This window comes from Corythoichthys intestinalis, chromosome 20, assembly GCF_030265065.1.
Source record: "Corythoichthys intestinalis isolate RoL2023-P3 chromosome 20, ASM3026506v1, whole genome shotgun sequence".
Lineage (NCBI taxonomy): Eukaryota > Metazoa > Chordata > Actinopteri > Syngnathiformes > Syngnathidae > Corythoichthys > Corythoichthys intestinalis.
Window position 1 is genome coordinate 29,203,882 of NC_080414.1, and position 27,116 is coordinate 29,230,997.

The 27,116-nt window shown below is 37.6% G+C and overlaps 1 protein-coding gene across 4 annotated transcripts in view; it reads right to left on the minus strand.

Moving 5' to 3' along the window:
• adarb2 (adenosine deaminase RNA specific B2 (inactive)) overlaps nucleotides 1-27,116 on the minus strand; it is a 615,589-nt gene that overhangs the window by 511,276 nt on the left and 77,197 nt on the right. The window lies entirely within an intron of this gene.

Sequence of the window (27,116 nt, forward strand, 5' to 3'; positions counted from 1 at the left end):
GGATCGGTTTGATATTGGTATCGAATTTTGGGGGTGGGGCAAAATCGGGTTATCTTTTAAAAAGTCCTTATCAGAAACTATACTGTAGTTACGCCAACAGCAGTTCTGTTTTATTATGTTAAAATGAAAAAAATAATAACGAAAAAGATTGTTGTTTAATTAGTAGTTGCTGTCATCCTCACTGTTCCCGTGTCTCTTGTATAAAAGAGACATCTCAATGGTATTACCTGGGAAAATAAATAAAAATTAAAAAGAAAGGTTGATGTGTCCAGAATTAGTATTGGAGGACCCCCCCCCCCCCCTTCTTTGTTGCAGAAGCCTCAAGATTTTGTCATACTATTGCAATTTTTAACGGTTTCTACTTCAATCTACCTTGGCTTATTCAGTCTCTGACTTTAGATAGGTGCTCTTGTAGTGATAAACGATGTTGTGTTCAAGCCAAAAAAGTTCAACCTTGGTTTCATCACGCGCATTTTCTCACATGCCCTTTGGGAGAACCTAATAGTGAGTGTTTGTGTCCTCTAGTAAGGTGACATTACAAACTGGTAGAAATGTTTTTAAACCATATACTGGCAAGCCACATTTTCAGGGAACTATAATTGCATCTGGCTGTTAGTTTTCAGGCTGCAACGCTGACTTGCAGGTTCAGTAGTGAACTATTGATCCCATAACACAGAGCAATTTTTATTCATTTATACAAAACTGGCAAAAATGTTTTTTTTTTTTTTTTTTTTCCAAAGATTGAAGGTAAAAACGATTAGTGCCGGGGAGAGATTCAATAATTATGACACATATGAAAGTGATCATGGGAAATCATTCGAGCACCATCAAATAATATTTGCTCATATCTCCCACATGACCTTTACCAAATACAATTTGACATTAAACTAATGTCTTCTGAATCAATATGCATTTCACAGTTTAAACAGAACATTGATTTGGTGAGTATACTAACCACTGCAAAGGTGTCTCCCACGTCACGTAATTTCATTTGTAGACTATGAGATCAAAAATGATATCATTGCGTTATGTGCTTTTGTTGCTTGTGTATTCACTCTTTCATTCAGTCAAAACTGCATAAAACATCCAGCTCTTTAAAATATAATTTTGCCTGTCTGGCAAAAGTCAATTTGTTGAAAACAAGACAGAAAAAAAAAAAAAAAAAAAAAATCAATATTTGATTATAAAATGTGTATTTCTTATCTATGTTGCGACTATCGCAACAAAATCTTGTTATCTTTAAAGCTCAACCTTGACAAGGTTATGAGGGATTTACTGATGGTCTCTGCTTTCTGTTCTGTTTGAGTAGCACCAATTTATACCCAAGGATACATGCTGGACCGGAGACGGAAAATGAGCTGCTGAACAATGGAACGGCAATTTAGCAAAATGTTATAAACCTTGGCTGTTTTACCAGGCTCTTTATGTCTATTTAGTCAGTATTTTGTCATAAACATATGAGTAAGTAGTGAGGAAAATACACACCTTGGACGTATATTTCTTAAATTAAAAATTCAACCATTGTTTGTGTGACTCAGGTCAAACTATGATGCAAGGGCATAGGTTTGGTCTCAACATTGGTAGGGACGATATAACAGCATAATCTGCGTATAAACATTTTGCTGGGGCTGGGACATTAATAAGACCAAAACGATTGGGTGAACAGGGGTTACATCTCTCACGAATATGAACCTAATTGATTGATATGCTAAATGATCAATGCAAAATACATCTGCATTGACTTGTAATAACTTTCATGTGTATTGGTTCAGGTGATACACTATTTGATGCACTGTTCGATTCAAACCTTTGTTTTCATAAAATACTAAAACATGTTTTAAAAATTCCAGGATAAATTTCTGGACTTTATTAGCAAATTCAAATTGCAATATTTGAACATGACTTCAATTTTATCAACATCCAATAAATACACACTCGTACCTATCAAGGACGCAAAAAAATAAACATTTGTCTTAAGACCACTCAACATTGTCCAAATAAATATAACTGAAAAAAAACTTTAGTGAGGGTATAACAAAAATATATAGAAATGGAGCATATAAAAAAATGTGTTTAAATGCAAAAATAAATTTGAAACAAAAAATGCATTTGAAAACTTTGTCTTTAATTTTTTTTTTTTTTTTTTTTTTTTTTTTATTTTTTTGATTGAAACAACTCTTGGATCATAGAGGTGCTGCCTGGCATCAAAGTCATCCCACAATGGGGCCCAACGAGTGATGGCCATTTCTTGCTTCATCATGCTTTTATAGCTTGCCCTACGCTATTGTCGTAGTCACTTGTCACTCAAACATGTCCGGCCAATAGCGCGAAGAGAACATTTGTGTCAAAATGATTCAATCAAAAGAAAAAATTGCCTTCAAAACTTTTTCCTCTTCAATCAAATAAAAAGGTAGTTCAAAACATTTTCCCTCTTCAATCAAAAAAAGGTAGTTCAAAACTTTTTACATTTAAAAAAAAAGTGACACTTCAATAAGAAAATAAAAACAAAAAAAATATATATATATTTTAAAAAATAGGACAGGGCAATTTTATTTTTCAAATTATTCTTTTCTTCGATTGAAAATATTTTATTGACTTGAACTTTTTTGGGGATTGAATGATTTCGACACAAAAGACCTACCCATAATATGGCCCAAACACAAAAAGGATTGCTTCAAAGAAAACAGTTTCGATGAAAAATTAAGTGTTCAAATGCAAACAATTGAGTCTTGAATATTTTTTCGCATTCAAAAACTTTTTTTTCAATGATTAAAATTTTCCTTCTTTTGATTGATTTTTTTTTTTTGAAGCTTATTTTTTGATTGAATAATAAACACACAAATGTCCTAAGCAAAATGTGGCCAAAACGCAAAACAACATTACTTCAATAAAAAAGTTTCAATCAAAAAGAAAAAAAATCAAAGAAAAATAGTTTCCAAATTCCTTTTTTTTTAAGTTTCAAATTAAATTTGCAAACCCTTTTTTTTTTTTTTATATGTGACTTTTTTTTGTATTGAAAATATATATTTTGAATGAAGCGACTTTTTTTTTTAATGGAATAATAAGGACACAAATCTACCTCCATTGTCCACAAGCAAAGCTAAACGCAACAAAAAATGAAAACTTTTTACCTCGACCAAGATAAATGTATGGTTATCTGAAAAAAATGTCTGCATGGGCTGCAAATAAAAATATTTTTTAATAAATAATATAGAACATAAATACAATGGTACCTCGACATACGATCGCATCGACAGACGATCCTTTCGACCTCCGACGTAAAATTTGACTCATTATTTGTCTCGACATATGACGACATGCTCGAAATACGGCGATTTATGACAGCATAGCAAGTTCATTATTTTCACACAAGAATGTTTTTCTTGTTAGAGAAATCAACATGGGTCCCAAGAAGGTTAGTGGTGCATATTGCAGGTGGTGATGCCTACCATTGAAATTAAGAAGGAAATGAAAGAAACATGAGTGTGGCATGCGTGTGAGTGAACTGGCTGGACAACGCGGCTCACCACACCTCCTTACCTACCTACACACCCACTGTCTCCTCCCTTCGTTTGCCAGTAGGTGACAATAAAAACTAAAGATGCACCGATACCGATACTAGTATCGGCAGGGGGAGCCGATCCAGCCCAAAATGGTGGTATCAGTATCGGCGAGTACCGACAATGACGGCACCGATACCATTTACCGGTCCATTATTATAACATTTGACCGCAGCCTTATTTTTCCTCCTGGCGCTCACTACACTCCGTCTCTGTGTTGTGTGATGACCAGTGTTGTTAATCTTACTGAAAAAAAGTAGGGCTGTCAAAATTATCGCGTTAACGCGCGGTAATTAATTTTTTGGATTAATCACGTTAAAATATTTGACGCAATTAACGCACATGTCCCGCTCAGGAAGTATTCTGCCTTTTGGTAAGTTTTACAGCAAGGCTTCTTGCGCTGTCCAACAGCGAACTCTTGTGGTCGCTTTGCGACATGGTTTATTATTTTCTTCTTTTCTTTCTTCATTATGGCTGCACGACGTCTCGGGCTGATAATGTTGTGCTTATATGATCCTTGGACAAGATTTGTCCGTAAGTATGGTTGTTGTAAAGAATGTACATATTATGTTAGTAAGCGAAATGTTATATTTTTTGTATGAGACGCTTTTTGTTTATGTTTAGTGAACCTGTATAGCGTGCTAAGCTAACGTTGTTGCTAATGCAATGCTTGTGTACTTTTATTTTGTAGTTTTACGACGGGCTAAAGAGGACAATGGTTTGAGGCCATTTTATTAATAAATCAGATGAAAAAGGAAGAAGTCTAATTATTAAGGCGTCGTTCACTAGCTGTCTAGCTTTGGAAAAAGTAGACGTTTCGGAGTGAGGACAGCATAGACAGATTTAAATGACAGTAGAGTGAAATGCCCACTACAGTCCTTATGTACCGTATGTTGAATGTATATATCCATCTTGTGTCTTATCTATCCATTCCAACAATTTATTTTACAGAATATATATATAATTTACAGAAAAATATGGCATATTTTATAGATGGTTTGAATTGCGATTAATTGCGATTAATTACGATTAATTAATTTTTAAGCTGTAATTAACTCGATTAAAAATTTGAATCGTTTGACAGCCCTAAAAAAAAGTAATTAATTATAGTTACAAATTACTTCTCCCAAAAAGTAATTGCATTAGTAACTCAATTACCTGAATGTAAGAGTAATTAGTTACTTGGCAAAGTAATTGGTGATAATTACTTTTTTTTTTTTTTCCCTCAAAAAACATTGGCCACACTATGTGAAGTTTTTTGTGAAGGTTTTTGGTACAATTGGCCCGAGCCCAATTATTTACCCTAATTTACCCTTTATCCTGAATCAACTGTTAAAAGTTGTTAAAATTGCTCCCATTATTGCATTCTCTCTACTTTCGACATCTGAAAGTTTTAAAACGGTTTCATCATTTAAAGATAGATTCAAGTCAAGATTTTGCTGATTTAGAAGTATTTTAGATAAAAAGTTACTTAGGTTCGCTAGGAAGGTTCTCTACAACAGAGCCGTCCTAAAAAGTCTACTGCTTTAAGATGGCGGCTGTCTACTAACTCATTTAGTGCCATGTCTGTCATTTTGCATCTAGTTATATCTATATACAGTACATGTGTTATCTACCATGTCTACCATATCTACCATAACATGCGGGCGTAGTTTGTAGGCTATCGGCTACAACATGTATTATTGGAGCTACCTAGCATCGCGTTTGCTCGGCGTCACAACTTTCTTGCCTTCTCCCCTGCTCTGCTCTGTCGTCTCGGTGAGTCCGTCTCCCTCAGACTTTTCGACCAATATAGTAACGCATAGTAACGCATGCCTTTCCGTCCTCAGTAACGGTAACGGCGTTGCCAAGATGAGAAAAGTAATTAATTAGATTACCCACTACTGAAAAAATAACACCGTTAGTAACGCCGTTATATTGTAACGCCGTTATTAACAACACTGGTGATGACATGTGAACACCAAGCAGTTATCGCTATTGGCCTGCTCCAGACCAATGAGAGCGGGCCAATAGCCACTCCTAACCAATGACAAGGCCGTTTTTTCATATGGATGAAAAACAAACCAGGAGAAATGGCGGCGGTCAGGAAGTATTTCAAAATAGAAATCCCGTCGATTAAAATCAATGGCTGCATGCAAGATTTGCGGCCTAAAAGTTTCCAGATGTGGAGTTAAATTGGCCAATTTCAATACCTCGAACCTGATAAAACATTTGAAGACGAAATGTGAACGAACACAACGAGTTTGAGCCTGCAAGAGCAGGACTGCTATCCAGAGGAGGTGCACTGGATCGGAGCAACACTCTCTGGTCAGTTCACTACGTCTACTTTACTTTTATTGTGTTTTACTGAAAGAAATGCCGCAGTAATTTGGGAACTGTTTCCAAAGTAGGGTTGCCACCTTTCAGAAATAGAAATAAGTGCTCCCCCCCCTTCCGAAATAAAGGAAGCTAATAGAGAGGCGGGATGCTGTGGTCAATTATTATTACTTATAATTGTTACCGTCCGCAAATGCGAAAACAAAGTTGGAACTCAAAGCAGACAACAAGCGGGGGATACGTACAAGGATTTAATGATTGCAAACAGAAAAATAACACGCGATCGCGGGATAGAAGAAATAACAAAAGGACCCCGTGACCTCAGGTCGACGGAGCTCAATACTATAAACTCGAAGGTTAACTAAGACGATAGACAGCGAGCCAAAAAGCCAAAATAAAAACACTCAAATACCTGCACATGGTAGAGGTTACAAACGAGAGCAGCACGCAAACAGAAAAAACCCAATGCAGGGGTGTAACAAGCAAATGTAGTGAGACTCTAGTGCGAGATGTCAAATGGCGATCAGCAAGGCAAATATCTTTGAGACCACCCATGCTTAAATGCTGCGCTGATGAGCCTGCATTGGATTCAGGTGCAACGTCAGGAATGCCCCCACGACCAGCCCAGCAACAAAACACAGTCTAACCAGCAGCAGAAAGTGACAATAATTTCATGAAAGTTGCACTGTTTGGCCTTTGAGAGGATTAAAAAAGTTTATTCAGTTCATTCAGAGTTTATTATTATGAATTTATTTTTACTTTCTTACTGTTGGGCTAGCATTATACATGTTTTATTAATTTCACAAATGTAGCACTATTTTGGCCTTTGAGAGCCAAAGGTTTATTCAACTATTGTCTACTAGGGTTTAGTAGACTATTCACTTTATACTAGTCTTTTTCCTATTTTGCAAAGGTAAGCAACAGCCTGACAAAGCCTTGATAGAATGATTTAACATCCAATTATGTAGCTCTTTGAAAAAAAAAAAAAGTAATAATAATAATTATATATATATATATATATATATATATATATATATATATATATATATATATATATAAACGAGGTGGTATCAGCCAGGTATCTGTATCGGTATCGGGGCCAAAAAATGGTATTGGTGCGACACTAATAAAAATGCTTTTGTTATTTATTTTTTCCACTTTTTTTTTGTTTTACATGTGTCTCTTTTTAATGCCTTTGTTAAATTCGACAGAACATGGCTCCCCGTATCCACATGCACCCACTGTCTCCTCCTGCCTCTGTTTACCAGTCTCTCTAAGTTAAGGTGACAAAGTTTTTTTTTTTGTTTTTTGTTTTTTTAATTTCCATTTATTATTAATATTATTCTGTTTTGTATTTATAATTTGTTTGTTTTGTGACGTGTAATTACTATTAGTTCCAGTATTCATTAAGCATTTAGCGTATGTTTTAGGGCTGTGGAGTGAATTAATCGAATCATTAGTATTCTTATGGGAAAATCCCACTCGACATACGACAATCCCGATTCACAAAACAGGTCCTGGAACGAATTAAATTTGTATGTAGCGGTACCACTGCGCATTTTAAATAAATGCAAGTCATCAGCTAATCAAACGTGAAAATGGACTGGCACACTCAGCAAGGGAAAAAGGGTTAATGTAAGTCTGAAACACAGGAAGAAACACAAACTAGAAAAGAAACAACATTAAAAGGGCACATACTATCAGTGCACTACAAACAGGCTTTTACGCCAATGGCGCCACATGCTTGACCCACATCTATTTATCTTCATCTTAGTTATCAATCTATTTGTAGGGTCCATTATTTTCATTGAAATATTTTCAGACTCATTTAATCGACACATGAACTTGAACTGACAAATAATTGGCTGGCGCTGTACCATCTAGGCACACGTAATAACAGCCTCAAGGCATCATGATAGGCTACATTTAGACTCTGCATGGATTTAGCTAAGTACCTGGTCCACAGGTGAACGGTGAAAAAGGGTTTGCAGAACGCCTTAAACAGTGAGGTTTTCACATGGAAGGAACACATAACAAAAATTCTCTTTAGCATGTTTGCCTGTGCATAAAGTTAACTGCACTGACAGCTAATGTCCCCGTCATCTGACAAATCAGCTGTTATAAAGCGGCTGAGATATTTAACCTCATTGCAAACATTGAGTGCTTTTTTGCCCAGAAAGAACCAAGGGAATACAGCCCCCTTATCTTCTTTAGAGCATATAATCATAATGTTACTTTTCTCTGCATTGTACCGTATTGGCCCGATTATAAGACTGTGTTTTTTTAAATGAAATAAGAATGAAAAAGAGGGGGTCGTCTTATATTCGCGGTCTAGACATTATACCCATTCACGACGCTAGATGGCGCCAAATATCATTGAAGCGATGTTCTGTCATGACAGATCTCAGCTACTGTCAAGTTTAACCAATTTGCATTCTTTTATTGCAATGTTTTTCCTTATTCAGATTTGTTTCAAGACTACTGTTACAGTTAGACTTCACTTTGATGGTTAATGCAGGTTTTGCAATGTTGTTGTTTTATGACAATAGATTGGTTTGTTTACTTTTCGAAAACCAGAAGCCATTCACTTACGAATGAGATTGCACTTTAGTTTACATGTTTAAATGTTCAGATATTAAGATTTGAATGAGGCAAAATAACATGCTTTTTCTCTCAAATATATTGTTATAATCATTTGTTTCAGATGTACTGTAATTATTTTCTGTATAAAAATTAATTTGGTGTTCAAAAAGTTTTTCCAAACTTGAGTCGTGAAAAAGAGGGGCTCGTCTTCTATTCGGGCCACTACAGTATTTGATGTCAAATTGGTCACCAAACTGAGAACATACCGGTAATGAGAGTAACTCATGTAACCCAGCACTGCATGGAGAGAGCACCACCACATCATATATGTACATAAAATGGTTAATGATTAGGGATGGGAATCGAGAACGCGTTCCGAGTGTACCGATTCCATGGAATCAATTTATCCAACTATTCTCTTATCAGTTCCAACCAGCATGATTTACATTTTAAAATGTGCATACGTTACACACTTTCCAATAGGCAAGCACGGCAACATAATTACCCATGGCGAGACTTCTCATCAAGTGTAACCTGGAGAGTCGTTGCCGAGGGAATTTGCATTGACTTTTACAGGCCATGTCATTCATGAGACTACTTAAAGAAATGGTGATTTTTCCCAAAAAGTCTATTAATGGGTCTATCATATTCCTCGTCGAATACTCTATAAGAAAAATATAACATATATGCATCTAAAATAATCCTAAACGATTTTATTAGCAATTGTAATACTCCTGTTAGAAAGATTCCATGGGTATGCGTTCGTTCCCATAGCAACCAGTCAGTTAATTCCTGTTATTGCGCTATTTCATGCGCACTGCATATTCTGGGACTGAGAATAGGCGTAAGGTGCGCATTTCGAGCAGAGAACGGCCACCTGTTAGAGGAAGTATTAATCTGTGTGTCCATGAACGAATGTAAGTATTTCCTCTTCATGCCATAAAGCTCTTCTGATAAGTCAGAGCCGTTATCAGCGCGACCGTTTTGTGTTTTTACTGTTACGTCGACTGGTTGCTCCCGCTCGTTCTCGCTCTGTCGAGGAGAGCGATGTTTACATTATATTCGCGTTGCACATTTGGGAATGTGTTAGTTTAGCATCTTAAAATGATGTTGTACATCCATGAGTGTAAAGAGCTTAGTATTCGCCACTTTGTAGCCAAGATGACCACACATGCACGCAGCGTGCTTCCTAGTTGTGCGCTCGCGCCCCCCCACCTTTGTGTCATTGTAATATTACGAGCCATGTATGTGTGTTATTATCTGCTTAACAATCAATTTGCATTGTTTATTGCATCAGCACTAATGTGATGTAATTTGTTTTCCTTTCAGAACCACACATATACCCACACAATCCAGTCTTCTTCCACACACATACAAATACATCAACATCTTTCCACGCATGCTCTCATCTGCTCATTGAGTGATTGTCAAATCAAGTGCCATTGCCTCTATATAGTTGTGCCTGTTGCCAGGTTGGATTAAAAGTAGAGGTGTGCATCGGCACTGCCCTCACGATTCGATTCGATTACGATTCGGAGGGCCACGATTCGATTCGATTCGATTCGATTCGATTCGGCAATGCATCACGATGCATTAAAGCCTGGGATGCATTAAAATTCTAAAGCAAAGCATATTTTTCGTGAATCATGAGGCAACACAAGCGGTCAGACATTAAACAACTTTTTATTGGCTCTTGTGTCACTCCTGGTTGAAGTCAAATAAAAAAAAAACAGATCACAACATTTAATTTGTGCTTTGAATGAGACCAGGGCTTTCGCTCTTTTTTTACACACAGTAGCAGCCTTTCACACAGTGCGACATCTGAACTCCTGTGCAAAATCAGCAATAAGAGTCACTGTATTTTAGTCACAACGACCCATCAATAAAAATATTCAAGTAAATATTAATGAAAACGACAAAGAAAATATTGTAGTGCAGCAGCATCTTTATCGCAATATTAATCCATGGATCAGTTCAGTTGCAAACAAAACATCAACTAAATTGCAATGTAGAACAAAAGTAAAATGTATGCCTAGCTCACTATATATGTGCAATAGAGGTTAGATCCGGCCTAAAAAATCCAGCCCGACCCGACGCGGCCCGCTGGTATAACTATATTTGCAGGCCCGGCCTGAAAAACCCGTGTTTTTTTTTTTTTTTCTTGGAGTGACGCGGAAAAAAAAAAAAACGCAGCAGCAGCATCTTATTGTCATTTCTCCGAGTTGGCAGAGAAAAAAACGCAAGTTTTCTTAATGTTTAAATAGTCTACATATTTTTATGATCATTATAAAAGCATTTACACAACGAAATAACGCTGGGAAAGTTTTATTTAAAAAAAAACAAAACCTTGGGTTTTGCAGACACACAGAGGAGAAGATTCAAAAGGATCACATTTCTGTTGCCTTTGTGTGCATAAATAAAAGTGTCCTTCGTAACGAATTCTCAGTTGGCAGAAAAAAAACGCAAGTTTTCTTAATGTTTAAATAGTCTACATATTTTTATGATCATTATATAAGCATTTACACAACCAAATAACGCCGGGAAAGTTTCATATTAAAAAAAACATGCGGGCCTCGGCATTCATGTGCGTGCACAAGCAAATGCACAATACAGAGAGCCTGCTCTCGGTTTTATCCCATTTTTAAATTTATTTTTTTATTTTTTTATAATTTATTAGTCCGGCACGACGGCCTGACCCGACCCGAACATGAATGCTTAACATTTTGGGCCGGATCCGACCCGGCCCAAAATGTTAATCGGGTTCGGGCACAAGATCTAACCTCTAAGAGATGGGACATAACATAACAATGGCTGAAGCGGAGAAAGAAGGAGCGAGAAAGATTATTGATGCACCTAAGACATATAAAGCAGACATCTGGAGACATTTTGGCTTCTACGAGGTTGGTGGGAAACTTGACCATGCAGTGTGTAAAAAATGAAACATTAGAATAATAATACAAATGGGGAAACCAAATCCGTTGCATCACCGGAATTGCGCAGGGAAGATTTTTGAACGTACTTATATATTTTAAAATACGCTGAATCGATTCGGCTTGTTGCCCACATCGAATCGAATCGTCCATGCCCCGCATCGGGATGCATCGCCGCATCGATTATTGTTGACACCACTAATTAAAAGTGCCAAAGACCAACTCCACTTTCCGCTCCTTGTTTTCTAACAGACATTCTGAGGCGAATGAACCATAAAACATATTAAACCCAGAACCTCATACAGTCCATTAGTCCAAATTAGAATCGATAAGGGAATCGATAAAGAATCGAATCATTAAGCAATATTGATAATGGAATCAGAATCGTAAAAATCTTATCAATTCCCGTCCCTATTAATGATAGTGTTTCCTACAACACAGCCAGGATTACACCTATTGAGACGGCTGGACAAGTCATCAGATACGGTGATATATATAAACGAACCCATTCTTTAAAACAAATAAGGTTGCTTAAAAGTTGATGGGGACAATTTGAGCATCCTGAAAAGTTGGTAGTGTTGTGTCCCTACCGTCACTATGCAAACCTACACCCTTGTTATAATGCATTCAATTTGAAAATGAATTGGGATCAAATTGAGACATTAAATTCAGTGTAACTGATGCACTCAATTAGCATTGTCTCATCTTTCATAGTATTCGATTGGGTGGAATAGAAAAAAACCCCAAAAGTTATTTAGATTAAATGCATAAATGAATACATATCTGTTGTACCTTCCATAAGGTGGCCTACCTCTGACAAAGTGACCTTGCGTAAGTCTTTCATTTACCACCTGTCTACTGTATATGCTAACTGGACTGGTCCACCATTATTGTTTTCATTCTTAGCCGTCACCTCCTCCCCCCAAAACAATGTACATCCGGTGATAACAGGTCTGAGCTGTCATATCAGTATTCCTCACCACCCAAAATTAAGAATTTAATTACAATGGCACAAAAGAGTAGGCGACGGCTTGGGCTCTCAATACAGTTTCATGGTAATAAGGCGACAGAAGGTTGAAGGCTGCATTTGTAAAGTAATCATTGAGCCACACTTGATGAATTTTAAATGGCAAGATAAAAGGTGAGGTTTTGGGGTTCTCAGTGCTGACGGGGGTGGGAGGGAAGAAGTTTGTCTCATAAGGTACAGAGAAAACCCTGCTGTAAGATTTCAAACATTTTGCATCTGTGGACCGAAGATATCGAGAAGTTCATGTCCAGGTCGCGTCATCGGAACAAGGCTGGTATTTATATTGAAAGAACCTTGTGATGCTGTTCCCATAATGGTGAATACTGAAGGAATGAAAATACTGACGAGAAACCCGCCTTTGTGATTTGCAACACATGAACTCTATCTGCTCATAAAATAAAACTGTCAAAACGTAGAAAAAAAAAGGTTGAGAAATGATGACATTAATTGTAAAATGCTATGAATGTATTTGAGCTGTTGCAGAGGTTAGACACTTTTTTTTTCGTTATATCATGGGATGAAGCAACTATTCCGGTATGATATGATAATGTATTTATAATGAGTTGTACCCAAATATACAGTAAGTTAATGGTTATTAATAGGCGTGTTAAAAAACGACTGAGATACATCGCGATACTACGACATGCAATTCTCATATTGATTCAAAATCCGTCTGTATCAAACCTTACAGGTATGTTTTTGGTGGAAATAAAAAATAGCGTACCGGACATAACATATCACACTTTTGCTCATTAATATTCATGACGTTAGCAACTGTAAATGTGTACGAACAAGATGTTTATAAAGTTAACCAACCAATTGTATCCGAAAATGATGTTCCTGGTGCCAAATTCACTGATGAAAATGCGGAAGAACATACAAATGTTCAGTTAAAGGGATGGCTTGACTGTCGAGGGCTGAAAAAGACGGGGAAAAGAGCTGACCTGATCCAGAGATGTCGATGTTTTTTATCGACACCTTTTCTCGTGTGCACTGCTTACGCCACGGACAATGAAATTCTCCTGTTTCAACAAGCTTTCTTGTATCACCATATGCCCTATCTTTCTTATATATATATATATATATATATATATATATATATTATATCCTCTGGTTGTCTTACGTCTTTGACCATTCTTGGGGGTAATTTATATTGCTATTTTTCTGTAGCGATCACAAATGCTAGTCAGTGACAGCCAACGAACACTATTCCTTTTTTCATCAATAACAAATCTTAATTCTATTAATCTATCTTCACTACCCCCTTACTAAGGTTGTTTCTTTACAACAGAAAAGGTAAATCTGTTAAATCTATTCAATTTCAATTCAATTTTATTTGTATAGCCCTAAATCACAACAAGGTTGTCTCAAAGGGCTTTGCAGAGAAAATATGATACACAGTCAGAAACAGCAAATGAAGTAAACAAAGATGAAGAAATAAAGTTCAAGTCCTGGGCATCCCCCATCCTTGGACCCTCCATGTCGGCAAGGAAAAACTCCAAAAACTCCAAGCTTTTTGGGAGAAAATGAGAAACCTTGGGGAGTGCCACACTTAGGAGAGATCCACTCCCAGGACAGATGCACCAGGACTACTAATGGGAATTAGCAGAAGGGGTTACAGTCTGTAAAGATGCAGTAGAGTAAAGGAACAAGAAGAGGTCCATCTAGCCCAGGTATGTCCAAAGTCCGGCCCGGGGGCCAAATGCGGCCCGTGGTCAAATTTCATCCGGCCCCCAGCCTCTGTCATGAAATCAATAATGTCTGGCCCACACACAGACCTAATAAATTGGTCTGCAGTACTGCTACCAGCGTATGAAGTAGCTTACACACTAAATGCTGCTCCTCATTTACCCACTAAAAGGCAGCAGCACTCTAAGCAACATTACCCAGCGTGAACTTTGTCACGTATTAATGTTTCAGCCATTAATGTTTCATCATCTTGCATGTGTAATGTTTCAGTCTTTAATGTTTCATCATATTGCTTCACACTCATGCATCACAAAGTCCTTTATTATGTCATAAAGAATAACTGAGAACACTATATAAGCCTTGAGCAGACAACATCCAGTGTCAGGTCGTCAGCGATTAAACATAGGTCTGCATGTCAACTTGCCATTATCGCTTGACCTGATAGTTTTCCCTTGCCTGTCAACATCAATAAAATCCTGTGTCTGCGATACGCAACTGGGTCCTCTGTCTCGTACATGACAAACTTTTACTCCCAATTTTCTAAAGGTGGAAATTGGACTACCGTATTGGCCCGAATATAAGACGGTGTGTTTTGCATTGAAATAACACTGAAAAAGAGGGGGTTGTCTTATATTCGCTGTCTAGACATTATACCTATTTACGACGCTAGATGACCCAGATATCATTGAAGCAATGTTCTGTCATGACAGATCTCAGCTACTCTTCCTATTCACGGCGCTAGATGGCGAAAGATACCATTGAAGCAAGCGATGTTCTGTCATGACAGATCTCAGCTACTCTTTTTAGTTTAACCATTTTGCATTATTTTGCAGTGTTTTTCCTTATGAGATTTGTTTCAAGACTACAGTTACAGTTAGACTTCACTTTGATGGTTAATGCAGTTATTGCAATTTTGTTGTTTTATCACAATAGATTGGTTGATTTACATTTCAAAAACCAGAAGCCATTCATTTACGAATGTGATTGCACTTTAGTTTACATATTTAAATGTTCAGATATTAGGATTTGAATGAGGCAAAATAACATGCTTTTTCTCTCAAATATATTGTTATAATCATTTGTTTCGGATATTCTGTAATTATTTTCTGGATAAAAATTAATTTGGTGTCCAAAAGGCTTTTTTTTCAATCTTGAGTCTAGAAAAAGAGGGGGTCGTCTTATAATCAGGGCCATCTTATATTCGGGCCAATACGGTAAAATACTAGAATACGCAAAAACTGTGTCTGCCTCATTTGGAAAGAAACAGTCGCTCTTTTTTAAAGAGTTCAATTTGAGGCAATATTACCAAACAAGACACGCTGACATGTACGACAGGATTACAGAGAAGATACGTAGCGGGAAATTGAAGCAACTTAAAGCTAGTTTAATTTTACAGCAGCAGTATTTCGTAAGAGCCCAAGAGATGAAAGAGAATGCCACAAAGGCTAGTTGCAAGATTTTGTGAATTATTAATTAAAAAAATAATAAAGCAAAAGTGACACGCAGAATGGCTTGCTAAAATTTGCTTATATATTGTTCTACGTAAAGGACGTCAGCCAAGGTCGGCCCCCCACATTTTTACCACACCAAATCTGGTCCCCTTTGCAAAAAGTTTGGACACCCCTGATCTAGCCAAATAAGACGGGGGTGGCAACGAGGACATCCATCCAGCCAGGGGTCTGGATAGTCAGGAGGCTGCAGCTGAAAAATAGCACCTCCCCAGAGGGGAGGAGGGAAAGGGGACACCGGGTGACTAGTGATGAAGAGACTAGTTAACTAGATATTAACGTTGGAAAATAGAAATAAAGTAAGACACGTGGTAGGTAGAGTGAGAAAAAGGAGATAGAACTCAGTGGCTGTACTTCCCCCAGCATTATAGCTTCTAGTGCAGCTTAGACTGAACTGTGAGTCTAATTCGACTTCAACTAGCCTGACCATGAACTTTGTCGAATAGGAACGTTTTTAATCTAATCTTAAATGTGCAGACTGTCTCGGCTTCTTTAATATTAGCTGGAAGCTGATTCCATAAAACAGGGCCTTGGTGGCCAAAGGCTCTAGCTCCGACAGTACTTTTAGAAACCCTGGGAACTACCAGTAGACCTGCATTCTGAGAGCGGAGTGTTCTGTTGGGGCGGTATGGAACCAGAGCATCGGTGAGATAAGATGGTCCCAACCCATTAATGGTCTTAAATGTAAGAAGGAGGATTTAAAATTTTAATTCTAAACTCGACTGGAAGCCAGTGAAGGGCCTGGAGCACAGGGGTGATGTGCTCTCTTCTATTAATTCCTGTTAAAATTCTTGCTGCTGCGTTTTGGACTAGCTGAAGACCTTTTAGAGAACTTTTAGGACAAGCTGCAAGTCGGGAGTTACAGTAATCCAATATAGATGTAACGAACGCGTGAATTAATAAATCTAGAGCCTACCTGTTGGCATGAACAGGCTTACTACAAAAAGAACAAGGCCAAACATGGCTAATTTATTTAAATATCTGTATTTTAGAAAAATAGGCCTAAATGACTGATGTGATACATTTTTGTTTTCCCCCAGGTCATTCATTGTCAGACAGAAGCAGCACGGCAAAACGCCACGCTAATAAATAAGTAAAAATATCTCAATGGCTTACCCCTTCAGGGTAGGCAATGAATCAGGATTGTCATCTGTAGGACCATGGCCTCCTACAAAATGTTTACTGCGTATGAAGGAAAATTGCTTCACCTTGCTGGTGTTGAACTGGTCTTTTGGACCTCTGCGCAAGTTAATCCATTGTTTTAGTTTTTGGCGACGTGAAACGTATGAAGAAAACATCCTTCATATGTGGACGGTTGTAACGTCTACAGTCGTTTCTTCAAGTTCCATAGCAGCAGTGTTTAATCGGCATGTTCTTTTTTGAAAGATTACCGGCAGAAAACAAGTAGTACTAGCATGGGTTGTATGCGAGCGCGCATCTATGTTCACCCCCTTCCGGTTTACGATGGTGACGTCAGGGAGCCTTGCGGTCTAAAAATAGCATTCGTGCTGTACGCTATTCAGTGGCTACACTTCTACTCCTGTCCAGTAGTTGGCAGCGCGACTCAGCATTGCCTTGTAGTCTGCTGAAGTGACAACAACATTCGACTAATCCGAGTAGAGGTTTGCATATGTCGCCCTAAGTGTTTGCTCCAATTAATTTTTTTATAAGTCTGAAATTTGGACTCATTTTGGCTTTGGCTGCAGCGCCATCTAGTGGATGTATAACGCAACCCTAACCACTACTACTACTACTGCTCCTTATAATGTGGTGCAACCTATATTAGGAAACAGTTTTAAAATAGGCCATTCATTAAAGGTGGATGTTATACTCCAATGTGCCTTATAGTGTGCAAAATACTATGTAAATTTAACATATTTGAGATTCAAACCATAGCTGTAAAGCTGACTTTTCAAATAAAAAAATAGCTAAAAAAAAAAAAAAAATCCATAAAACTTAATATGCTCTAATAATATCCTCATTAAAAAAAGGCATTTTCTACCAACCTGAAATATGTGTGGCTTGGATCGCCACTAGCAATTTTATAATTTTGGAAAATAGTGAAATCCGACTAATTTACCAACTTGCTTGTATTGGGATGACTTGCTCAACATTTAATGAACTTGAAATGAATGTAGCTAAGGTAGCTTGCAGCAATATTTGTTTTAACAAGCATGGTTTATTAGCAAAAACTATTCAGTAAATGACACATTAGCACACAGCATACGGTAACTAGGGCAATACTTTTAATAAATGTAAATAGGCCCAGCTATGTTTCACTAAAATGGTTCTTGGGTGCCCTAGCTAGACAAGAGTGCTGACAAAGTCATCCTCAATCACTGCAGTAAAAGTGCTTTCTGGAAAGTAATGTTTCTCAATAGATTAAATCCAAAGCTAATGCACTGATTGTTAAAAATAGCAGGAACAAATGAGTTTCACCTTAGTCTTTCAAACGAAGGGCTCAGTAATCAGGGTAATTGCAAATAATAACCCTGGCCCGCGATGTAGGGCCTGGGGTTCTCAGCCAGCCCCTTCTGTCACATTCCTTGTTCCCACTGTTGCTGTCATTAACATAGCGGGACTCCGAGGCATATCCCGCTGTTCAGCATGATTAAGATAGGCACCGTGTCTGTGTCATCGATCGCAGATGCAACTTTTTCTAACTTTGCTTTTATGTACCTGACTGCAAAGATTCCAACTAGTACAGTAAAAAGATTAGTGGTAATTTTGCTTAGAAGAATAGAAGTTCTACTAACTGAACCATCATCGGTTGACAGGACTGTCAGCTCCAACAAGGCAAGTCTTCCTCTATCATGAACCTGTATAATTCACACAGGTAATTACTTAGAACTTGTACTTTAGAAAAAAAAAAAAGAAAGATACAAGATATAAGCATGGCACTTCAGTACAGCACCCGTGAAGTTGGCCCCACATCAGACGTAAATTTAGATAAAAATGTCAATCGTTTGTGCTACGTTTCTGCTGGTTTGTACAGTGAAAAGTTTTGTTTGTGCTGCTATCGTTTTTAAGATATTTACAATTCTTTTACAGGTTAGGGTAATAGGGTGACCATATTTTGATTTCCAAAAAAGAGGACACTCGGCCCTGCCTCGAGATACTTAAATTTTAAGTTCAATCAAAGTTGCCTTATCACTTTAATAAATTTTAAAGTGTGACTCCTTGGATAGAAAATTCAGTTTTATAACAAAATAATAGCTATATAACCAAAGACTCAAATTTAAATTCTCGGACGTTACTTAACAGGCTTCATTATTTATTGTTGTATAAAAAAACTGGAATGAAATAATGATTTTTAAAAAATGACTCATTTATTAGCGAATCATCCTTGAACAAAATAGCTCTTTTCATTTCTTACTGTACAAATAATCTGAAATAATGTTCTAAAAAAATACCTATTCTTTAGAAAATCCAGCTTTTTAAAAAGCCTTTTTTCCTTTCCAGTAAAATAATGTACAGTGGTACCGTTACATACGAAGTTAGTTCATTCCAGGACCTTGTTTGTAAATTGAAATGGTCGTATGTCGAGCAGGATTATAATTCCATTCATTCATTCCACAGCCTGAAAACCTACACTAAATCCTTAAAAAATACTACTGGTACTATTACAAATGGTAATTACACACAGTAAAACAAATAAACTAGAAATAAAAAATTGGAGTAATAATAATAATAATAATTCCTGTAATAATGTAAGGAATCTGGTTCTAAAGTGGCAGACGTTTTTTGCTGTACCCACGTGGCTGACGTGACTGTGAGATAAAGTAAAACAGAACCGCACTCTCTCTTTTAATGTTTTGTTTCTGGCGTCAACTGCAGTGGACAGTAGGCGTGTTGTGTTGCCCAAGTTGATGGAATATATGATTAGATACTTGACGAAGCTGGTGATATCATTGCCATTGTTACCACAATAATAATTGTCACTTTAATTTATAAAGACTGGCGAACGGAGGTCAGAGGAGGACCGTCGAGATCGCCATTCTACGGCCGTATTGTTGAGCCAGTTCAAGGATACCCACACCATGCTCATATTTTTCTATCATTTCAATGGTAAGCATCACCTTTTCCTTTTTTCAGCACTTTTACCAACTTTCTTGGAACCAGTGATGATTTCTCTCAAGAAAATCCACCGTGCGTCCGTCTTCCGGCAAAACAAAGAAACTGCGGTGCTGTCATAAATCATCGTATTTCGAGTATGTCGTCGAATGTAGAAACTTACGGCGAGTCAAATTTTACGTCAGATGTCGAAAAGATTGTGTGTCAAAGCGATCATGTGTCGAGGTACCACTGTAAATTAAACCGTAGCCTCACAACAATACTAATTTATCAAACAAAAGTCTATATTATTTTGATTATGACGGAGTATTAGGGCCAAAGGACTACGAGAGTCTAAAACTGAAGATGCTTTCTATATTGTTGATTTTAACGGAGGTGGCCATGCGCTAAGTATGTAGCTTATTTAGCTACATCAGCACTACGTAGTAATATGATTTTTATTGTTGCACTATTAATTCAACATTTATTGTCATAGTAACCCTTCGACTTTTTCTTCTTGTATCTTTACTACGAGAATAAGTCGTATAATTACTCAGCGCTAATGAAGCTGAATAAACAGCTGCGTACTTTACCAAGCATGTTGCCGCCCCGTTAAAATCCACAATATTGAATTTGAAGGCATCTTGGGTTTTAGAATCGGGATTACAAAATAAGGAAATCCTTAACATTTTGGCTCATCTACATCAAATTATTATGATTTATAATCAGGGATGAAAGTGGCTAGAATCAGCGCTCAGCAAACCTCGTAAAACCACTCAAATGCTGATAAAACTGCTTTTGGCACAGTTATTCCTATAAAACATACAAACATAATAATGCTTTTCATGAAAAATTGTTTTTTTAAATGATTTGCAAAATAAAAGTTAACAAAAACAGCAGTAACCTCAACCTCCATCTCCTAACCCCCCGCATTTCCTAAATACAAAACCTAAATTTTAACTACCTGCATTAGCCCGAATATAAGACGGTGTTTTTTGCATTGAAATTAGACTGAAAAAGAGGGGGTCGTCTTATAGTCGCAGTCTAGACGTTTTACCCATTCACAACACTAGATGGCGCCAGATATCATTGAAGCGATGTTCTGTCATGACAGATCTCAGCTACTCTCAAGTTTAACCAGTTTGCATTATTTTATTGCAATGTTTTTTCCTTATTCAGATTCGTTTCAAGACTACAGTTACAGTTAGACTTCACATTGATGGTTAATGCAGTTATTTCAATTTTTTTTTATCACAATAGATTGGTTTATTTACATTTCAAAAACCAGAAGCCATTCATTTACGAATGTGATTGCACTTTAGTTTACATATTTAAATGTTCAGATATTAAGATTTTGGGCTAATGAGGTGAGATGAGGCAGAATAACATGATTTTTCTCTCAAATATATTGTTGTAATCGTTTATTTCGGATGTGCAGTAATTATTTTCTGTATAAAAATTAATTCGGTGTTCAAAAAGTCTTTTTTCAAACTTGAGTCTTGAAAAAGAGGAGGTCGTCTTATAATCAGGGCCGTCATATAATCGAGCCAATACGGTACTTAAGAACATTGGATGTACATTAAAAACTAAGCTAATGTAAAAGTTTACGTTTTTTTCTTTAAGATATTGGTCAAACATTCCTCCAGTACAATCAGTATATAAATTTAGTAAATCATATCAGCCCAATCTGCAAAATAAAGTCCGCTAGCTTAGATGCTACGAATGCTAACGTATTTACACCTAACCCTAAATCTCTCATAGCAAATTGCTAAACATAACTAAACGTACAGTATTGCCAAACTTAACCACAAATGCCTACGCCAACATACATCAACTGAAACAACTTACAGCCTCATGTGGGGCGAACCACAGCAACCAGAGTGTCGCTGTCCCTTAGCCATGTCAGATACAATTCTGGTTCTCAGTCATGAAAGGTAAGAGTCCAGCCACACCCAACGCTGCCACCCGGGCATCATTTCACAAAATACAATACTTTAAAGTTTAAACCAACCATCACACAGGGTTTTGACAGTTCCCATCAAATTTTCGGGATCAAAGCACCATATGCCGGAACAGCGTTCCAGCTCGGAAAGTCATGGCGGAACGGCAGACCGTTCCGGCCAACTTTCACCCCTGTTCATAATATAATGCTTCGTCATAGCTCCCAGCTAGGGTGCATGTGCGTAACGTGCTTAGTGGCTTACAGCTACATTACACCGACGTAATAACAAAACTTTTTTGCTCGTAGCAACAGTACGACTTTAATCTCTTAGTCATAATTTCCCCCCCTTTTTTGTCTTTATTTGGTGCTAATACTCCATCCTAGCCCATGGAACAAAGCTCCGACATCTATTTTCTCTGTTACTGAGCACAGCAGAACCAAGCACTGGGCTGGCTCTCTGGGAAGACGTCACATTAGCGTAAAATTATGTGCAAAGCTACAGTCAATTTCAAGACGCGCTAATTGGTCCCGTGACAAATAATGAAAACCGGACATTTTCATGAATTTATAAAACCACACCGGACGCCCCAGACAGGATGTAAAAAGTGGACATGTCCGGGCAAAAGAGCCTGTTTGGTCACCCTATTACAGGTCAATCTGAGGTCAACCAGCCTCCCTTTTCATTACAAATGGCTAAAGATTGTGTCAATGTTTATGCTTTGTTTGTGCTGTAAAAAGTTTAATTTGTGCTGCTGTCATTTTTTGAGATACTGAGATATTAATTTGGGTGATGACGTTACAGTCCCCCCATTTATTGCAAAATGAACCCAAAATGCTGCCATACGTTCCTGCTACTTTTGTGCTGTAAAATGTTTCACTTGTGCTGCTATCAGTTTATCGATATTGAGATATTAATTTCGAGTGATGACGTCAATCGCAGCCCCTCTGTCATGGCTGACGGTTGTGGATGGATAGATTTTTTGGCCCGGCTCCGATTATTTACACAATTGCCAAGTATTCTGGAAACTTCTCGCAGTCAAAATATCATTCATTTTGAACATTAGATGTGTGTTTTGAGTATAAATTAGGGAAATGGGAACATTTTGCCAGCAGATGTATATAATATATTAATTTCGAGTCAATATCTTGAATTTGCCATTTCATGAAAGAAAAATACATTAACTCTAATTTCGGCCGGTTGAGGAATAATTATGGGTTTAACGATGTAAAGCAACGCAAACCATAATTGCCTGTTGAAACGAATGTGAATGGTAGTCACCCTCTAAGGGGGCAATTACACGAGGCCACTTTTAACTGAAATGATAATATAACACTTCTTCAACAGGGAGTACATTTACTGTACCATTGCATGCAATGTTATCGTCCCTCTTGTGGAATTGTGTGCTACTGTTTGTTTTAAAGGTTCAGTTGTCTCTGTTTTTTTAACCTCATCGCAAAAAATACATGTATTGGCAACCTTAGCCAGTTTCAGGTTGGTAGATTTTTTCCACACTAGGCTGAAAAATATTGCTTGAGTGGTCATTCCTTGCCATTTACAATACACTTCATGATATTTGTTCAGCGTCTTAAGTCTTAACACTTAGATCCCTGTCTCTTAATTGATGTTGTTCTTTAGACGAGAATATTGATAGCACAGCTCAGCCAGATTGGCAGCTGCATGGATCGTTATTAGCCCGGTTGTTGGATACCCCAGAGTGTTGTGAGACGATGTTCAAGTTATGCTGCTGGACCCCAGGGGATACGATCATGGCTCAGACAAGAGATAATTAACCATCTGAGGCCTTCTACCCACAGGCCAGCGACCCGCTGAGAGGGTGAATAGGAGGAAAACACAGTATAGGATAACAACCCCTGTTTTGTGTCAACATGGTTCAAGCATTCGATGGGCATGCAAACCCTCTTATGACATCTTGATAGTTGTATAAACGTTATTCATTCCAGTTAAAAAAGTGAATTGACAATAGATTTAATAATCATGAACATATTACCCTTTGTAACATTTGCTATAATTCTTATTTTATCATAAAACAAATATGTACACATATCGTGTCTTCGTTAAAAGTTTTGCATTCCCTTAAAAGCTAAGCATTATGTCGCAAAAAATTAAAACTTATTCATCAAAGATAGATGGCTAACAAATTTGAATAACTAACACAAAGAAGATGCTAACAGCTTTCGAGATTAATTGTATATCATTAGGAACTGCTGCGCTGATGAATCATGTTTAAAAAAAATGCATTCCATTATCAAAGAGACATCAAAGTAGAGATGAATGACCTCAAAGCAAATCGCTCAGATCACGTCTTATACTGCATCTTTCTTGGATATGCATGAAATATCAGCACATTAAGACCTCAGTTTTCCCAATTTATTCCTTGATATTCCAACTTTACATAAACAGCTTTGTTTAATCGCATTTGTCAGGGAAGTGAAGAGATGCTCATCACCTCAACTCCTCCTAAGCGTTCTCACGTTTTCCAACACCTGACAAATGCAGACCCTTTAAAACATGTTAAAGAAAGGCTTTTGCAAGGCTGAATCCATATACATTTAGATTGTATGTACTCAAATGCAAACACCAATAATTGAACACAAGAGCGTAGGTTTGCATCGTGACGGTAGGGACATAACACTAGAAAATCATACATTAATGATAATCCAGGTAAAAAGTTTTTTTTTTGTTGAAAATTATGCAGTGTGTAGTAAGCAGCAGTTTATTCGGCTACATTAGCACGACAAAAAAAATAAATTTTTATTCTTGTGGTAATAGTACAAGAAAAAAGTCATACTATTCCTAGAAGGAAAAAAAAGTTACTACGAGAAAAAAAGTTACTACAACGGGAAAAAAAGTCTGTTACTTCGCCTCCATTAAAATCAACAATATTGAAAGCTTGTGTTTTTTTTTTTTGTTTTTTTTTTTAAACCAGTCCTGTTCAGCTGTTTGACACAGAAAATGGAAGTCTAAGTGTCTAGTTGGTCTGAACAGTGTTAATGTTTCACAATGAGAGTCTGACATACTCTCATTGTGATCATTCAACATACAGTGGGGAGAACAAGTATTTGATACACTGCCGATTTTGCTGGTTTTCCCACTTGCAAAGTATGTAGAGGTCTAATTTGTATCGTAAGTTCTCTTCAACTGTGAGGGACGGAATCTAATACAAAAAAACAGAAAATCATGTTGTATCATTTTAAAATAATAAATTTACATTTAATTTAGGGCTGTCAAAATTATCGCGTTAACGCGCGGTAATTAATTTTTTTAATTAATCACGTTAAAATATTTGACGCAATTAACGCACATGTCCCGCTCAGACAGTATTCTGCCTTTTGGTAAGTTTTACAGCAAGGTTTTTTGTGCTGTCTAACAGCGAACTCTTGTGGTCGCTTTGCGACATGGTTTATTGCTTTCTTGCCAGTTCAATATGGCTGCACGACGTCTCGGGCTGACGCCTACGTTGTAATGTTGTGCTTATATGATCCTTGGACAAGATTTGTCCGTAAGTATGGTTGTTGTAAAGAATGTACATATTATGTTAGTAAGCTAAATGTTATATTTTTTGTATGAGACGCTTTTTGTTTATGTTTAGTGAACCTGTATAGCGTGCTAAGCTAACGTTGTTGCTAATGCAATGCTTGTGTACTTTTTTTTGTAGTTTCACTACGGTCTAAAGAGGACAGTGGTTTGAGGCCATTTTATTAATAAATCAGATGAAAAAGGAAGAAGTCTGATTATTAAGGCGTCGTTCACTAGCTGTCTAGCTTTGGAAAAAGTAGACGCTTCGGAGTGAGGACAGCATAGACAGATTTAAATGACAGTAGAGTGAAATGCCCACTACAGTCCTTATGTACCGTATGTTGAATGTATATATCCATCTTGTGTCTTATCTTTCCATTCCAACAAATTATTTTACAGAATATATATATAATTTACAGAAAAATATGGCATATTTTCTAGATGGTTTGAATTGCGATTAATTGCGATTAATTAATTTTTTAGCTGTAATTAACTCGATTAAAAATTTTAATCGTTTGACAGCCCTAATTTAATTGCATGAAATAAGTAAATGGTGTTAAATGTTGTTATACTTATATAGCGCTTTTCCACCTTTCAAGGCGCTCAAAGCGCTTTACACTATCTCGCCATCTACCTACTGGTGACGCAGCACCAGGAGCAATGTGGGGTTCAGTATCTTGCTCAAGGACACTTAGACAAGTTCATCAGGGCGGAGAATCGAACCCACAACCTCTGGTTCGGGGGTATTTGATACATCACAAAAATCGAACTTAATATTTGGTATAGAAACCTTTGTTTGCTATTACAGATACCAAACGTTTCTTGTAGTCCTTGACAAGGTTTGCACACACTGCAGCAGGGATTTTGGCCCACTCCTCCATGCAGATCTTCTCCAGAGCCTTCAGGTTTCGGGGCTGCTGCCGGGCAACACGGACTTTCAGCTCCCTCCATAGATTTTCTATCGGGTTCAGATCTGGTGACTGGCTAGGCCACTCCAGGACCTTAAGATACTTCTTACGGAGCCACTCTTTAGTTGCCTTGGCTGTGTGCTTTGGGTCATTGTCATGCTGGAAGACCCAGCCACGACCCATCTTCAGGGCTCTCACTGAAGGAATGAGGTTGTCAGCCAAGATCTGGCGATACATAGCCCCATCCATCCTCCCCTCAATACGGTGTAGTCGTCCTGTACCCTTGGCAGAGAAGCAGCCCCAAAAAATGATGTTTCCTCCTCCATGTTTCACGGTTGGGATGGTGTTCTTGGGGTTGTACTCATCCTTCTTTTTCCTCCAAACATGAGGAGCCGAGTTTAGACCAAAAAGTTCAATTTTGGTCTCATCCGACCACATGACCTTCTCCCATTGCTCCTCTGGATCATCCAGATGGTCAGTGGCAAACTGGCTTCAGCAGCGGGACCTTGCGTGCGCTGTAGGATTTTAATCCATGATGGCATATGTGTTTCCGATGGTGTTCTTCGAGACTGTGGTTCCAGCTCTCTTCAGGTCATTGACCAGGTCCTGCCATGTAGTTCTGGGCTGATCCCTCACCTTCCTCATGATAAGTGATGCCCCACGAGGTTAAATCTTGCATGGAGCCCCAGAACGAGGCAGATTGACCGTCAACTTGAACTACTTCCATTTTCTAATAATCCCTCCAACAGTTGTTACCTTCTCACCAAGCTGCTTGCTTATTTTCCTGTAGCCCATCCCAGCCTTGTGCAGGTCTATTATTTTATCCCTGATGTCCTTACACAGCTCTTTGGTCTTGGCCATTGTGGAGAGGTTGGAGTTTGTTTGTTTGAGCATGTGAACAGGTGTCTTTTATACAGGTAACAAGTTCAAACAGGTGCAGTTACTTCCGGTAATGAGTGGAGAACAGGAGGGGTTCTTAAAAAAGAACTAAGAGCCGAAACATTTACTAGTTGGTAATGTATCAAATACTTATTTCATGCAGTTAAATACAAATTAAAAAAT